Genomic DNA, 15,903 nt, shown 5'->3' on the forward strand with positions numbered 1-15,903 from the left:
ATCGCTGAAGACGACACGTCTCCATTCGTCCCTCCATTCACGCCTGTCGCGACACCACTGGAGGCGGGCTGCACGATGTTGGGGCGTGAGCGGAAGACGGCCTAACGGTGTGCGGGACCGTAGCCCAGCTTCATGGAGACGGTTGCGAATGGTCCTCGCCGATACCCCAGGAGCAACAGTGTCCCTAATTTGCTGGGAAGTGGCGGTGCGGTCCCCTACGGCACTGCGTAGGATCCTACGGTCTTGGCGTGCATCCGTGCGTCGCTGCGGTCCGGTCTCAGGTCGACGGGCACGTGCACCTTCCGCCGACCACTGGCGACAACATCGATGTACTGTGGAGACCTCACGCCCCACGTGTTGAGCAATTCGGCGGTACGTCCACCCGGCCTCCCGCATGCCCACTATACGCCCTCGCTCAAAGTCCGTCAACTGCACATACGGTTCACGTCCACGCTGTCGCGGCATGCTACCAGTGTTAAAGACTGCGATGGAGCTCCGTATGCCACGGCAAACTGGCTGACACTGACGGCGGCGGTGCACAAATGCTGCGCAGCTAGCGCCATTCGACGGCCAACACCGCGGTTCCTGGTGTGTCCGCTGTGCCGTGCGTGTGATCATTGCTTGTACAGCCCTCTCGCAGTGTCCGGGGCAAGTATGGTGGGTCTGACACACCGGTGTCAATGTGTTCTTTTTTCCATTTCCAGGAGTGTAGAAGAATTTCACGATTCACACAGTCAAACGCCTCTGAGAGATTACAAAAAATCCGAATGGGCGATGTTCGGTTATTCTGAGCATTTAATCTTTCATCAGTGAAACAATAGATAGCATTTTCTGATGAAAAACCTTTATGAAAACCAAATTAACATTTTGTTAGAACTTCATTTTTACAAATATATGAGGCTACTCTTGAATACATTACATTGTCAAGAATTTTGTTTAGAGCTGCCAGAAGTGAGATTGAGCGGTTGTTACTAGCATCAGACCTATCCCCCTGTTTATGCAAAAGTTTGATAATAGCATACTTCAGTCTGTTCAGTAAAATGTCTTGTTTCAGTGAGCTAGTACATATATGACTGAGGACCCTGCTTATCTGTTGTGAACAAGCTTTTAGTACTCTGTAGGAAATGCAGTCAATTCCGTGAGACCTTTTACTTTTGAGTGAATTTATTATTTTCTTAGCTTCAGTAGATCAAAATGGTTCAAATGGTTCTGAGCACTGGGGGACTTAACGTCTGAGGTCATCAGTTCCCTAGAACTTAGAACTACTTAAACCTAACTAACCTAAAGACATCACACACATCCATGCCCGAGGCAGGATTCGAAACTGCGATCGTAGCGGTCGTGCGGTTACAGACTGAAGCGCCTAGAACCGCTCGGCCACAACGGCCGGCTAAGTAGGTGAGATGAGCTGAATTTCAGTTTTATTAAATTGCATAGTTACTACCTTTTCCATATATACAGCGAAAGGTTCCATGTCTCAACCGTAACAATGAACGTACATGAGCCGAGCGTTGCGTGAAACTTTTATCACACTCTGCTATTTGGTCATAGTATTCCTAGTAAGTATACGCCCAAAGTGGCACTATTGTAACGATAGTGCGGTAAAGGGTCCTATCATGCCTGAAAAGAACTTAAAGTGAATGCAGGAAAACTATGTAAATCTGTAAATGCTGTTCATTCAGGAAAATATTTTTATAACATTTTTATTTTTTAATACATACATCCTAAGTCAATTTGTTTTCTATGAACCACGAGCAATGAACAAATAATCCAAAAATGTTGAGAAACTTTTTCTGTTAATCATATATTATGGGTGGTTATTTTTTGTCACATGTGTCAAAGTATCTAAATGTGCAGAAATATGTGAACAAAGTGTTAAAACTTTACTGAACTACAGGATTCCTTTCGTATGACCAGCACATCCTGCTGCAACAGAGAAAAGAAGGTAACGAGCGGAAAGATCCTGCTGTCAGAACACAGAAAAGTCTAATACGTTCGTCTTTAAACAAAGCTCTGACAGAGAAGTGGGGCGTCAGATGCCTCTGTCATAATTCCCCCATCATTACCAAAAATTCTAGTATGTGAACATATTCGCGCTTTTTCTGCTGAATGAGATAAGCAGAGAGATATAGTAACAGTAGAATAGATAGGAGACAGTCTCATGAAGAAAGAAAGAGAGAAGAAACATTGATGGTGGGAGAGCGAAAATGGTAGTGATAGAGAGGTAGACGGGATTTTGGACCGAACATGTGGGTACAGGGGAAAAATTATTAGCACCTCCCAGAATTTTTGAGCTGCCGATGTATTCGTGGAGATTGTGGTAGTACGAAAGGAAAGGAGATAGTGGAAATGAGAGAGTAGACAGATGCGGTAGTATATACTGTAAATACCGGTGCCAGTGTGAATGAAAGATGGGAGACAGTAACTGTGGGAAAGAAAAGGAGCCAAGTAAGAAAAAGTGGGAACAGTGTCAACTGGAGAGAAATAAGCAAGTGTTGACAGTGTCAGGGAATGAGAGGAGCCTAAATGTCCGCCTGTGACTAGTTGGGGGGATGGGTGGAGGTGGTTCGACGATTGCCAACTTCACCCAGTTGCCCTATACCCAAGTGTTACAGAATTTGTCCAATTTCCCCCATCACCTAGGCTCACTTGTTTCCCAGTCTAGGCGTCAATTCCCAGAGCAAACCCTCCCAAAGGACATGTGTGGAGAGAGAGTGGTGGTTGAAGAGAAGGGCAGCAGACTGTAAGCGAGAACAAACGACACAGTTCCAATGGGGCAGAAAAACAATGGGAGAACGACATTGCCAATGGGAGAGGGAAGCAATGGGACAAAAACAGTGGCAGTGGGACAGACAGACAGTGAATATGATAGAGAATTAAACAGAGAGAATGGGAGGAAGACAGTGACAGTGTGGGGGAACAGGAAGGAGGTAGTGCCAATGGGAGAAAAAGAAGACTATGGTAGATAGACATTTATGTAGACAGTAGCAGTGAGAAGGAGATGCTGAGTGTGACGACTTAAGTACACTTAGAAACTGGGTAAAAGGATTCAGATTTGTACGTCAAAAGAGTGCAAGTATATTCATATACCATAGGCATTGTTGGTCAAGCGGAGTGAGGATAGAAACAGCTGGATCCACAATTTTTTGTCAGAATCTTTTAAAGAGCAACACATTCGCTTTTTTGTGCTCCAACAGGGGCATTTTGCGCTAGTAATTTATGATCCAGTAATAAAACGTGACTGACTCTATAGTTATGCTATCCTTACCTTCATTACTATAATTTATGGCAAACTATATCTGCGTTATGTATTTAGTCTTATCTTAATTAGCATATTTCTGACCTAACATGGCTGCCTCTATATATCCAGCACCTTATTTTTATTACTATAATTTGAATCCTATGGAGTCTGTAGGTAGCGAGCTTGCAGGCACGGTTACGGTAGCAGAAGGTTTTTAAGCTTCATGCTCTGGGTCCAGAAGTACTTTACGGAAACAAGGTCCTCAATATTTAATGATGCAGGCTGCCTACATTCGGTATATCTTCGGGCCTCTCAAAACATGGTTCACATGGCTCTGAGCACTATGGGACTTAACATCTGAGGTCATCAGTCCCCTCGAACTTACAACTACTTAAACCTAACTAACCTAAGGACATCACACACATCCATGCCCGAGGCAGGATTCGAACCTGTGACCATAACAGTCGCGCGGTTCCGGACTGAAGCGTCTAGAACCGCACGGCCACCAAGGCCGGCTCGGGCCTCTCATCTGAGGGCAGAACGAATGTTATTAACGACCTTACTCCAATTGCTTTTATGATGTCAGGATCAACTTCCTCAGGGAGCACCCCCCTGATGGACCAAAGGCTGAATATCAAACTATTAGTCGCGTACAAAAGCATTAAATTGCAGAGGGTGGCCCTATGCGTTTCATACACATCATACCTAAAGATCAAATTAAGCCTTTTGAAGGCCTTATTTCAATAGCGGTACAAGTCCATTACCTCCACTTTTCTGTCTATAATGCTTGTGACATTAATGGTCCAAACAAACAGAAAGAGAAGTTCATCTCTAGCAAGAAGCCATATGCTTCAATATTTCTGATATCTCAACTGCAGATTTTTCAGCGCTCATTTAACTTTAGGACCCTGTATCTGAAAATGAACAAAAATGGACTTGTACCACTATTGAAATGAGCCCTTCAGTTGATGTTTTTCTCCCAGTTGTCCTGAGAGTGGCTATGATTAATAATCAGCGCTGATTTAATCTTCTGATTAAGACGTTCAAGCAGACGATGGCTGAGGATAGTATGGGATGTTAGTGGTATGTGATATCACACTAACGAAACAGAATATCTTAAATTTTCTAGAAGTGAAAGTAGGCAAATTTTTACTGACTGATATCTTGGGAGGACCAAAGTAAGAAAATATTTTATCCAGATGTTCAATTGTCAAACCCGTAACCGTGCGCTCTTTGGGGCGAGCCACACAAACAGTGTGAAAGGATCCACCACAACGAAACTAAACTTGTTGTCACTCTTAGTGTGTAGATGCGGTTCTAAATAATCCACAAACAATTCGTTCATGGGCATTTCTTCCCGATTAGAGTGCAGCACACCACGACGAGAACTGGAATCAAACTTGGCGAACTAATATTCCTGACGTTCCACGACTAACTTCCTAGCCTCTGAATTAAGGGGTGACCAAGTAAGGCGCCCTTTAGTCTTTGATATGCACTTAAAAAGGTTATAATGAACCCCCGCACAAGAATAATGAAAGTACTTAAATACAGTCAGAACTTCCTCTTTCGAAAGACAAATGTTTCCGGTCGCATATCAGTGGATACAATAACATAGGAATCCTTTGTTAAAGTGATACCTAACTACTTGCTTCCCACCAAGAGGCTGTTCATTAATACCCCTGAGCTTATTCGCTAGTTCCTGTTGTTCCCTCAAATTCCCGAAAATTGATGGAATCACGGTCAGTACAGCTGGACTACATTTAAGATTATCACCTGATTGCGTGACCTCAGTGGACTCATGATCCTCACTAAAAACTCGATTTAGCTTACTGTCAGACCCCTTTATGTGTTTTACGACTGACGGGGAAGCCTCAAATTCGAACTGTCGTGCGTGCTATCCTGCCTGTCTTGCGGGTCCTAGCCAGTACTCAGCTTCACACCTAATTGGTTCTAATGAGATTCGTCTGCCCTCTAAACAGAAGTTAAATTTTTCCACGCCAAATAAGACTGCGAAGGCTTCCAACTCGTACACGGAGTACTTAACCTTTACCGTTGAGAGAGACTTCATTAAAAACGTGATGTGTATTAGATTCTCGTAACAGAACTCTAGCGTCTCCGGAATTAGAGACATCAGTCTGGAGAATAAATTGATGCAGAAAATCTAGAATGGCTAGCATGGGGGCACTACTGGGATGGCGTTACTGAGAATCTGCTTCAACAGTTCAAAAGCTGACTGCTAGTATACGACCACTCAAATGGTTCTCCTTTATGATATAGTTGATTTAAGATGGCGGTTAGTTGGGCGAAGTTCGGAACCAACCTATTGAAAAGTTAAACCATTGCTATAAACCCTTCTTTTACAGAGGGAAGCTAAAATTGTAAGCGACTTTGGTGCTTTTATTATCAGTTTTAACCTCAGTAGATGAAACTAGATGACCCACACAACAAATCTCTGAACGAGCTGAATTAACCTCAGTAAGACTGAAATTTATGTAAGCTTAACTAAAGCGGGATGACTTCTGCCTAAAGTGTTGAACGTGCTCGTCAGATGAGTTGCTGCACATAACCACGTCAACGTAACTTCACTTCCGCCAAGATGGGATCTAGCAGAAGTAATAGAATTACTGCAGCATTAGACGAACCGATAGGTCCTCTCTGTTGAACTCAATGAGTTCCAGTCCGTACAGAAAGCAGACAGAGTATTATTGTTAGAATTCTACACCAAGAGGGATTTGGTGGTAGGCTTGATTCGGATTCGAAACTGTGAAATACTGGGCCCCAGCAAACCAAGTAGAACGCGTGTAAAGATCAGGCATGGGCTCCGACTTCAGAACTACCTCCTGGTTCACAGGTCGGTAGTCCACGACGGGCCTATAATAGCCTTCGCTATTTCCTTTGAGGACCAAAAACGTGGTCTGGGTATACGGAGGCAGAAGGAGGCAGAAGGAATAATGATCCTCTCCGCGGAGCAGTTTTTCAATAATCTGCCTTTTTCTCTTGTATCTTTGGATGTGAAAATCGATAAGGAATGTGACACACCGGAACCTGGTGGGCGAGTTGGACCTCATACTTGACTTTGTTGGTTGCAGTCAAGCGTTCAGTGAAATTCATTTAATAACTTTCGAGCTTCATCCTCCCCCAAACGTCGGACATCAAAATGGAAATCACACGAATCCGTACTATAAACTGAAGGATAGTCGAAAACGACTCGGAATGAAATTTAAAAGTGAATTTAAAATTCGCATCTTCCCACAACAGAAGTAATTACTCACCATTAACAGTCAGAATCTGTTTATCCATCGGCCTTAAAGCTATTCTTGAGACACCACACATAACTAAGCAAGGAAATATTGCTGCCATAAGCCAATGATCCACATAACGTTTCATGGCTAAGGCTGGTACAGATAAAGGGTGGTGATGACTTACTAATTCCAGCTAACTTATTACACCCCTTGGGTGGCCAACCAATTCGCCTTTCCCAACCCTATTTCCAGAAACGTCATGAGTCATTACCTGTTTCACGTCAACCCTAATCCCGAGTGAAATGTTCCAGTCTATTAAATCTAAACCAATTCCCACGATTCGTGACATTAAGGGGAAGAGATTCCAAGCAAATTATTGTTTTCCTCAGTCATTCTCCTTTCCTCGTCAGCAAAATTAATGCTCTCTATATTCTGTTCAACTTGACTCAAGTCAAGATTTACTATTAAATACTTTCCACGAACGGTATTCCGGGCACACACCTTCCAGTATATTACTAACGACCTTATTTTCGCTGACCTCAACACCTAATCCTAATTGGGGCCATATAATAGTCTCAATATAATTAACAGAGGGTTGTAGTTGGCCTTGTAGCCGAAAATAATGATTGTTAATAAATTCACGATTCAGTGTAGCTGGTACAACCTAAGCGAAAGATGTTAGCACGCTAACCATTCAAGTCTTCCCTTCTTGCATAACGTGATTGAGGTACTGGCCAATCGATCGTTAGTCAGGGCGTAACATTAAAGTGTAGTGCCTCACGTATATTTCATCTACTCGATTTGATGAGTTCAAAACCATTTTTTGTAACTACGTGTTTTTATGACTTTCGTCGGAAATTAGTGTTTATAAAAATATAATGCAAGCTGAAAGAATAAAAAAGCAATAATTATGTCAAATCGTTATACTAAACAAGCTGATCCTGTGAGGGAAATTTATATTGTACGAAACACAAAGAATATGTTTCATGTAACAATAACGTCTTTGGCACACGCGCGCGTAGTCGTAGCGCGAAGAGACGAATTGGCGCACAAATTCCGAACGGAGACTGTGCTGGAAACGGTTTTATATGTAGCAAGGCTAAGTAAAAGTGAGTGAGGATATGTATGGGCACAGGACATGATCGCTAGGTGATTTTGGAATTAATAACGAATACTGCGTGGACCAAATTTGTAAAATCTGCTTGCTTATCTAGAAGAGCCTCTGTGAATAATGAATTTTATACTAAGCATTACACCGCACCACAAGCAACTTGCCACAAGGTAAGATCCTGGTACTATTTTTAAAGCTGTGTTGTAGGCATGCCAATGTAACTACCACTAGGCACTAATTTGTTGGAAGTCCAGTCTTCTTCACAGAACGTGGGGTTCAGAGTCATGTTTTCTGTGTACAGCAGGACTGATGGTGAACTGTGGCATCTCTGCCGAAACAGCACAATGCTGGTACACATACAAATGTTTCAGAGCACACCGTTCATCATACGTCGAACACTGACTTCAGCAGCAGGCCACCCGAAGTATTCACATGTTGACCCAACGACATCGTCAGTTACTGTTGCAGTGGACATGGGACCAACGGGATCGATCGTCGATCAATGGAAATACGTCGGCTCTTCGGGAGAATCACGTGTTTGCTACACTGGGTTGATTGTCGTCTCCACAAATGCCGTCGCCGTGTTGAACGGTGTCTCGAAACGCGCAGCGCTCCACGGATGCAGGCTGGTGGAAGCAGTGTTACGCTATTCTAGGCGTTCTTCTGCGCTTGCAGGGAACCTGTGGAGGTAATCGAAGACACGCTGACAGCTGCGAACCGCGTGCATCCCTTCATGCTTGATGCCTTCCCCAACGGCGATGTCATCTTACAGCTGAATAAGTGTTTGTGTCTCAGAGCCAGAACCGGCTACGGTGGTTTGAGAGCATTAGAGTGAAACGTGGATGTCTCGGTGACAAAATTCGCCTGCTCTAAATCCTATGGAACCTATCTGGGTCGCTATCGGGCGCCATCAGCGCGTTTATGCGAATTGCGTTAATTATGCGTAGACATATAATATCATAAACTTCCACACATCTACCAACAAACTGTCGGATCGTTGATACGCAGAATCAGTAAGGTATTTCGTCGCAAAAACAGACAAATAAGCTATTAAGAAGGTGGTCATAATCTTTTGGCTAATCGGCGTATATTCTAACGGTAAGCAGTTCGAATGTGATGCTCTTTATTTGGATACGAAGCACAGTCATCTTGACCTCATAATGGCAGAAAAAACTTTTTATACCAACATATATTAAAATTACCACCCATTTCATTCAGGAAACAGTAACCCTCCAAACTCAGAATATTTAAAGAATCGAACTCCCGTCTACAAAATAATTTCAGATGTCTGATTACTCTTGAAATTAGTTAATATATAAAATATTTGACTGTGGTGGTTGCCCACCATTAACGCATTACTCAGATACGAGATGGCCCATAATTCGTACACAATCTGTTTTTGTATACTAGTCCCACTTTCCCAGTATACTAGCAGTTAATCGAAGCCTCCCATACGCTATACTTACCACTATTCATGTGTAACCATTCCACTTTATAGAAGGAAGTTCAGCGTTGGCCGTAATATTGATCGTTTATTGACAGCAAAATCGATTTTCAATCACATAGTGATCATCTTCAGTGCTGGAAGTTAATAATTTCACATAGCCATCAGTGAATAAAAAACAAAAGACCACAAATACACCTGAGCATAGACCAACTGTTGGAAACAACATACCTGTGGTGTATAAATCAAACTCATAGGCATTGCAGTCAAGTTATTATCAGTAACCAAAGCTATGAAACAATCACATTAACTGAAGCCGCTGTTTACATTCACCTATACAGCGGACCTCGGTGTGTCAGGGGCTTGGAACGCCCTCTATGTGACATGTATCACGTGAAGACTTATCAGTGCTTTATTTGGCAAGAGATTACCATAAAATACCAAATTGCACTTGCAAATCATTAATTGAATATTCAATCATCAAAAAACGCATAGCAGAACAGAAAGGGGGAAATGCACATCTTGCCAACATACACTGGCGTGTTATTTTCAAACAACTTAAAAAACATATAAGAATAAAAGTCAACAGGTAAAATTATGTGGTCTCAGATTACAGGACTAGTAAAGAAGAAAAATATCCAAATAAATGACATCAAAAATAAATGAATTTGCTATAGCAAAGTAGCCGCCATCAGGCGTAGGAAGTCAGAGATACAAAGTTTTTAATTTACGTAAAGTATTACGTTGAAACCAAGAAGTCAAATATATAAATAGTGGTAAATATACAATATATGTCACGATATAACAGGTCAAAATGTCATGAAACACATTACGTGTTATAAAAAATTTTTTGGGTGCAGACTAATAATTTTTTTATTGTATTTAACGACATGATTATACACACATCTCATTTGTCCCGTTGGGACATGTGAACACTTTATAAATATTTCTGAGGCTTAATTACAAAAATCATCGTAATTATGAAAGCAGAATGTTTTAAAAACACATTGTGGATGCAGAGATCGTTTAGCGCACTCATGAGTAAAAACTACTGTTACAAATCGCAAAGAATTAATTATATGTTGGATAGAGACAAGCTTTTATACTTTAAAGAGAACACTGTTTCCTTATCCCAAGTTCTGTTTGTATCATATGACAAATTTTTCTATATATATTAGATATGATAGTGGAGGTATCTACTAAGCTAGCGCATTTCGTTCACTTGTCTCTAGCCAACATTACGGCCAACGCTGACATTCCTTCTAATTTCACGTATATGGTAGTTGTGCACACTGCACTCTATGGAGTCGCCAATCAATTCCACTTTATGTTTCTACTCGTTATTTTATTACCTGACTGACTGTAAGCAAAAGCGAACAACACAATTTATCTACATTAACACATAGTAACGCGTCTTTGAACAATGCGAATGTCTTGTAAGGCTCATACCGTGTCGCACTTATTGTAAAGCTTCCACATAACAACGACATCATCCGTGAGAAGTCTGAGATAGAAAATATTTATGGTCTCTGCGACGTGTTTGGAATACAAGCCACGTGGTGAAATGTAGCACAAGCGCATCTTATTTAGAACGTATGAGGCAACGGACATAACGAGTATCGCAGATAAAAGTTAAGTACCAATATCAGAAACGAACTGTTGTAATTTCGTCTTTCACTAAATCAGTAATCTCGGAATTAAGGTAAAAACGTTGGAAAAGCAGACTGCACTCACGCTTTTGGCCCGTTGCTACCGGCAGTAAAGATTGTGCCATATTTTCGGGGACATCGTACGTTTGAGAGCAGTACGACAATTCACGGGATGTATTTTTGAGAATTTTACAGTCCCTGCAGCAGAGCCGAAGGTAATGAAAAGCCCATTACCGCTGTAATAGCTGGTTTGCTCCCGACGCAGTCAGGGAAGCCGGCAATTATACAACATTATGTTAACGGCACCGGTGGAGTGTGTAGTCGTTTCCCTGCGTTATCACACACCAGGGGTTGTTTACACTTTTTCCCGCCTGTTTTGCACTGACGTAGCTATTAAAATAATGCAAGAGCAGAACGAATCCCCAGATTAACACCCTTGCAGGAGACAATAATTTCTGCGTTTAGAGCCAAAAAACAGAAAATCCTTTCTCATCGACTCATTCTTCAAATCTATATTGCTGAAATATGGAATGTCTGGATTTTCTTATCGGTCTTTTCATATTGTTCGTTTCTATTATCAGAACTCAATAGTTTTACCCTGTTACGTAAGTTCAGCATACTCAGACAATTACAAACAAATCAATCCTATTAGAAGTATAAGGTTCTTATGGACTTTATTAAACGTGAATCAGAAGTGACCATGACGGTCTACTTTAAACTACCGTCAGACTGCACCACCGACCAAGGAGATTGGTGGCAACAATGTTACCACCTTTCCACAAACGCGTTAGTGGAGTTAGATTGTCGTGCGAGTTAGGGAAAGCATTTTATGTTTTCTTCTTAGTGAAAGTAGATTTTACTTGCTCAAGATATTTTGTTGTGTACTCCAAGGTAATGCTATTCTGAAACAAGTAAGTACAACGATTGTAGACCATAGAGTCGTGATTATTTTGACAATGCACACGGTGATAAATGTTTAAAACGTTTTCCTAAGCGGACTAATATAATTCCAATATGGCGATAGTCACAATAGCCGATGAAGTAGAATTACGTCGGCTAAAGTGACCATCCTGCCCCACTGTCCTCTTCCAAGATACTCAGTGCAGTTTTTATATAAGAACATTATGTCAGGATTCTTTTTTTTTTCGTCCAAACCCAACAAGTTGTCTTCATGTATTCAACTAAAACGGTTGTAATAACAATTTGAAATTACTACTTATGGGACACTGCAGGACGTATATTTTGAAGTATGAAATCCACATGCATCTTCGAATGTATTCATATTTTCACTCACCATCTTTCTGCCGTTTTATTTTAGTATCGTTTGAAATTATAAAGATAACGTAAGAAGAGGCAACATTTGTGATGCAAGTATGAGATCAGCACTGATAGAAGTAAAACGGAATGAAAGATGAGTTAGGGAAGCGAGCAGAGATCTTAACATACCTAGGAAAGCTTTAGAGACCAACTATAACAATCAACAATTTAGAACCGTCTGAAACGCCAACAAAATTCTGGGATAGATTTGGTTTCGGAAAGGATTTCAGGTAACATATATCTTTGTTCTGCAGTGTTGTTCTTAATATTTTGGCTACTTCAAGAATAACATCAAATATAATGGAAATAATGTGTAAAATTAATTTCGCTAGTAATTTTTTGCAAGCTCTGTTTATCCAAGGATTATTTAAATAGGGCTTGCATAGCTAAGACAAATTCATTTTTCCAGAAATGTGAAGCCAAACAGGAAACCTTGCTTGAAGAGTAGCTTACCAAAGCTAGTGATATGTGATTTGACTTTTCACCAAAAGAAGTTCGACGTTTGCCTACGCCTATGCAATTGCCTATCAACGGAAAACATCTGTATCTTGAAATGATTTTGGAATAGCGGGACCTGATTGATTTTCAAGATTTCTGGAACTACACCTAACTCCATTCTAACTCCTCAGGCAAACAGTTTTCCACGGTGTAATAGCTTCAGCAAGCGCAACACAGCCTTGTTTTTTGACAATCTGAACACTGTTCCGACCAGACTGAAACTGATGTTTGGTGAAATCTGGAATGTAGCTGAAACTGGAATCACTACATTGCGAAGGTTTGACGAAATAGTGGCTCGAAGGGGATTACGTCAAATAGGGCGAATAACATCTGGTGGGAGTGCATCGCTCATCACTATCGCTTTAAATCAGGTGATTCCAAGGGAATCGGCTTAGGAATCGAAACGCTTAAAGTTGTAGATGACTTTTCCTGTTTGGGCATAAAAATAACTGATGATGGCTGAAGTAGAGAAGATATAAATTGTAGACTGGAAATAGCAAGAAAAGCATTTCTGAAGAAGAGAAATTTGTTAGCAGTAGTTATTAGGAGAAGAAGAGGTTCGCACAGGACAGAGTAGCATGGAGAACTGCATCAAATCAGTCTTTGGACTGAAGACCACAACAACAGCCGCAGACTGCAGCCCTTAGGCTGTCGTGTTTACGGTTCTTTAAGAAGCTAGCAAACTCAGCGTGCGATGCTTAAGTCATAGGAAATAAATGAGCAATGAGAATATATAACCTCCCAAGAATTGCGAAAATTGCACTACCAGATGGAATTAAGCCGAGAAACCTGTTAGCTGGGTTCAAAGTGACCGACATATCCCCTTAACAGCGACATTTTCACAGTGACTATCTGTTTTCGTATGTAATATATAGACTTGATCTTAGTACTGTTGGTTATGGCTTAAGTTATAGCTTCGTTTGCACGCTGTGTGGTTACTTAATGGATACAGGAGCGAGCAACAGATGCCGCTTACTAACAGAGAATTCATATATCAATTTATTTTACATTTATTGTATTGTATTCTATGTTAACCGGGGCCCTAGAAATGAGGGAGAGGTTTCGTCCCCGCCGCAGCCGCAGTGGTCCACAATCCCACGACGACTGCTGCAGTCCACTTCAACCCTCCGCCGCCCCACACCGAACCACTCTTTCAGGGTTATTGTGCGGTACGAACCCCGGTGGAGCCTCCCAGGGATCGTCTCACATCAGACGAGTGTAACCCCTATGTTTGTGTGGTAGAGTAATGGTGGTCTGCGCGTACATGGAAATCTTGGTTGCGCAGCAATCGCCGATATAGTGTAGCTGAGGCGGAATAAGGGGAATCAGCCCGCATTCAACGAGGTAGACGGAAAACCGCCTAAAAACCATCCACAGACTGGCCGACTCGCAGGACCTCGACACAAGTCCGCCGGGCAGATTGGTGCTGGGGATCAGGCGCTCCTTCCCAATCCAGAAAGCCATGCGTTAGACAGCACAGCTAACCGGGTGGGCCTATTTTACATTTAACAACGAAGATTAAAAATTATAAATAACTATGTTGATGAAGCTGCAGTGTCATTTGCTAACAGTAAATTTAAATGTTGGCCACGAAAATTGCTACACCACGAAAATGACGCGCTACAGACGCGAAACTTAACAGACAGGAAGAAGATTCTATGATATACAAATGATTAGCTTTTCAGAGCATTCACACAAGGTTGGCGCCGTTGCTGACACGACGAAAGTTTCCAACCGATTTCTCATACACAAACAGCAGTTGACCGGCGTTGCCCGGTGAAAAGTTGTTGTGATGCTTCGTTTAAGGAGGAGAAATTCGTACCATCACGTTTCCGACTTTGATAAAGGTCGGATTGTAGATTATCGCGATTGCGGTTTATCGTATCGCGACATTGCTCCTCGCGTTGGTTGAAATTCAATGACTGTTAACAGAGTATTGAATCAGTGGGTTCAGGAGGGTAATACGGAACGCCGTGCTGGATCCCAGCGGCCTCATATCACTAGCAGTCGAGATGACAGGCATCTTATCCGCATGGCTGTAGCGGATTGTGCAGCCACGTCTCGATCCCTGAGTCAACTGATGGGGAGGTTTGCAAGACAACAACCATCTGCACGAACAGTTCGACGGCGTTTGCAGCAGCATGGACTATCAGCTCGGAGACCATGGCTGCGGTTACCCTTGACGCTGCATCACAGACGGGAGCGCTTGTGGTGGTGTACTCAACGACGAACCTGGGTGCACGAATGGCAAAACGTCATTTTTTCGGATGAATCCAGGTTTTGTTTACAGTATCATGCTGGCCGCATCCGTGTTTGGCGACATCGCCGTGAACGCACATTGGAAGCATGTATTCGTCATCGCCATACTGGCGTATAGCCCAGCGTGATGGTATGGGGTGCCACTGGTTACACGTCTCGGTCACGTCTTGATCGCATTGACGGCACTTTGAAAAGTGGACGTCACATTTCAGATGTGTTATGACCTGTGGCTCTACCCTTCATCCGATCCCTGCGGAACCGTACATTTCAGCAAGATAATGCACGACCGCATGTTGCAGGTCCTGTACGGGCCTTTCTGGATACAGAAAATGTTCAGCTGCTGCCCTGGCCAGGACATTCTCCAGATCCCTCACCAATTGCAAACGTCTGGTCAATGGTGGCCGAGCAACTGGCACGTCACAATACGCCAGTCACTACTCTTGATGAACTGTGGTATCGTGTTGAAGCTGCATGGGCAGCTGTACCTCTACACGCCATCCAAGCTCTGTTTGACGCAATGCACAGGCGTATCAAGGCTGTTATTACAGCCAGAGGTGGTTGATCTGGGTACTGATTTCTCAGGATCTATGCACCCAAATTGCGTGAAAATGTAATCACATGCTAGTTCTAGTATAATATATTTGATCAATGAATACTCGTTTATCATCTGCGTTTTGTCTTGGTGTAGCAATTTAAATGGCCTGCAATGTATGTGTCGATATAAATGATTTAGAGTTTAGATAGTCTACAGTAGTATCTACTAAGTAAATGACAAGTCCTGCCTACTATGAACGTCTGTAAACGTTATTCATCTAGCCAACATACAAAAAAGGGTCCAGTGCATGAATATTCGAACTTAAACATATCCGCCGATGAGGCTCCGGAGAGGGGATGCTTGCATGTCATTGCCAACGGCTTAACCATTCGTAGCAGCGCCCTACATCTACATCTACATCTACATCTACATGATTACTCTGCATTTCACATTTAAGTGCTTGGCAGAGGGTTCATCTAACCACAATCATACTATCTCCCTACCATTCCTCTCCCGAACAGTGCGCGGGAAAAACGAACACCTAAACCTTTCTGTCAAGCTCTGGTTTCTCTTATTTTATTTTGATGATCATTCCTACCTATGTAGG

The sequence above is a fragment of the Schistocerca americana genome, chromosome 6 (assembly GCF_021461395.2).
Source record: "Schistocerca americana isolate TAMUIC-IGC-003095 chromosome 6, iqSchAmer2.1, whole genome shotgun sequence".
NCBI lineage: Eukaryota > Metazoa > Arthropoda > Insecta > Orthoptera > Acrididae > Schistocerca > Schistocerca americana.